We start from the raw sequence: 3,126 nt of genomic DNA on the forward strand, positions 1-3,126 counted from the left end.
TTATTGAACAGAAAAACAGAACTGTCAAATGTGTATTATTAAATATTAGGTCCCTTTCTTCTAAATCTCTGTTAGTAAATGATTTGATAACTGATCACCAAATTGACCTACTTTATCTTACTGAAACCTGGTTACAGCAGGATGAATATGTCAGTCTGAATGAATCAACCCCCCTCAGTCATAAAAATTATCATGTTCCTCGAAGCACAGGTCGAGGTGGAGGAGTAGCTGCAATCTTCCAGTCAAACTTATTATTAAACTTTCATCCTCAGAACAGTTATAACTCATTTGAGAACCTCACTCTTAGTCTCTCACATACAAACTGGAAAACACAAAAACCAGTTCTACTTGTCATTTTGTACCGTCCACCTGTTCCTTACTCAGAGTTTTTAACTGAATTCCCTGACTTCCTGTCTGATTTAGTGCTTAGATCAGATAAAGTCATTATAGTGGGAGATTTTAACATTCATGTAGATGTTGAAAATAACAGCCTCAGCATTGCATTTAATTCTATATTAGATTCAATTGGTTTCATTCAAAACGTTAATAAACCCACCCACTGTTTTAATCACACCCTTAATCTTGTTCTGACCTATGGCATCGAAATTGAACATCTAATAATTTTCCCCCCAAATCCTGTTTTGTCAGATCATTCTTTAATAACTTTCGAATTTAAAATGATGGATCATGCAGCGTCTGGAAGAAAATTCCACTACAGTAGATGTTTATCCGACAACGCTGTTAATAAATTTAAGAAAATGATTCCATCTTTATTTGCATCTATGCCAAGTATAAACATAATGGAGGGCAGCTGCCTTAATCCTACTCCCTACCAAATTGATCATGTTGTTGACAGCGCTGTAACCTCACTGCGTGAAACGCTTGATTCTGTAGCCCCTCTGAAAAAGAAGTTAGTGATTCAGAGAAGACTAGCCCCATGGTATAATTTACATGTTCGTACCTTAAAGCAGGCATCACGAAGGCTGGAAAGGAAGTGGCGTTCCACAAACTTAGAGGAAATTTTTCTAGCCTGGAAAAACAGTCTACTAACATATAAAAAAGCTCTCCGTAAAGCCAGAACTGCATACTATTCATCACTAATAGAGGAAAATAAGAACAATCCCAGGTTTCTTTTCAGCACTGTAGCCAGGCTGACAAAAAGTCACAGCTCCGTTGAGCCCAGTGTTCCCTTAGCTCTCAGCAGTGATGAATTTATGAGTTTCTTTACAAATAAAATCACAACTATTAGAGATAAAATTCAGCAGATGCTTCCTATACCTGCAATAAATGAATCTTTTACTACAGTAGCTCTTGAATCATCTGTAGGACCTCAGTTATGTTTAGACTGCTTCTCTCCTATAGATCTCTCTGAATTTACATCAGTAGTTGCTTCATCGAAATCATCAACGTGTCTCTTGGACCCCATCCCGACTAGACTGCTTAAAGGCACCCTGCCATTAATGAACTCATCTTTATTGGACTTGGTAAATTTATCTCTAGTATCAGGCTACGTACCACAGGCCTTTAAGACTGCAGTAATCAAACCTTTACTCAAAAAGCCTAGTCTTGATCCAGGTGTCTTGGCTAATTATAGACCAATATCCAACCTGCCATTTATTTCTAAAATCCTAGAAAAAGCTGTTGCTAAGCAGCTATCAGACCACTTACACAGGAATGAACTATTTGAAGATTTCCAATCAGGATTTAGAGCACATCATAGTACAGAAACAGCACTGTTGAAAGTTACCAACGATCTTCTCTTAGCCTCAGATAATGGACTTGTTTCGATACTTGTCCTCCTAGACCTTAGTGCAGCATTTGACACCATTGACCACAACATCTTATTACAGAGACTGGAGCATGTGATTGGTATCAGAGGAACAGCGTTAAAGTGGTTCCAATCCTATTTATCGGACAGATTCCAGTTTGTTCATGTCCATGATGAACCTTCCACACGAACAAAAGTTAGCTATGGAGTTCCACAAGGCTCTGTGCTAGGACCGATTCTGTTCACCCTGTACATGCTTCCTTTAGGATATATCATTAGGAAGCACTCTATTAATTACCACTGCTATGCGGATGACACTCAGTTATATCTATCTATTAAACCTGTTAACACAAACCAGTTAACCAGACTTCAAGCCTGTCTAACTGACATAAAGGCTTGGATGACCAGTAACTTTTTACTTTTAAACTCGGAGAAAACAGAAGTCATTATATTTGGGCCTAAAAATCTCAGAAATAACTTTTCTAAAATTATAGCTACTCTAGATGGCATAGCCCTGGCCTCCAGCACTACTGTAAAAAACCTTGGAGTTATTTTTGACCAGGACATGTCCTTTAACTCACACATAAAACAAATTTCTAGAACTGCATTCTTTCACCTGCGCAACATTTCCAAAATTAGGAACATCCTGTCTCAAAATGATGCAGAAAAACTAGTCCATGCGTTTGTTTCCTCAAGGCTAGATTACTGTAACTCATTACTATCTGGATGTCCTAATATCTTAATAAAAAGCCTCCAATTAATCCAGAATGCCGCAGCCAGAGTCCTGACAGGAACTAGCAAGAGAGATCATATTTCTCCTATATTGGCTTCTCTTCATTGGCTCCCTGTAAAATATAGAATAGAATTTAAAATCCTTCTTCTCACATACAAATCCCTTCATAATCAAGCTCCTTCATACCTTAAAGACCTCATAGTACCATATTATCCCAATAGACCACTTCGCTCTCAGAGTGCAGGCCTACTTGTGGTTCCCAGAGTTCTCAAAAGCAGAATGGGAGGCAGAGCCTTTAGCTATCAAGCTCCTCTCCTGTGGAACCGGCTCTCAGCCTGTGTTCAGGAGGCAGACACTCTCTGTACTTTTAAGGCTAGACTTAAAACCTTCCTCTTTGACAAAGCATATAGTTAGGGCTGGCTTCAGGCAACCCTGAACCATCCCTTAGTTAGTTATGCTGCTATAGGCCTAGACTGCCCGAGGACCATTGGTGCACTGAGCTCCCCCCACCCCCTTCTCTCCCACCTCATGTATATTCCACCATTGAATGTTACTAACCTTGTGCTCTCTCTCTCCCCTAGTTTGTGCTCTCTCCCTCCCTCTCTCTCTCTCTCTCTCTGTACCT

Source organism: Mastacembelus armatus, chromosome 7 (genome assembly GCF_900324485.2).
Source record: "Mastacembelus armatus chromosome 7, fMasArm1.2, whole genome shotgun sequence".
NCBI lineage: Eukaryota > Metazoa > Chordata > Actinopteri > Synbranchiformes > Mastacembelidae > Mastacembelus > Mastacembelus armatus.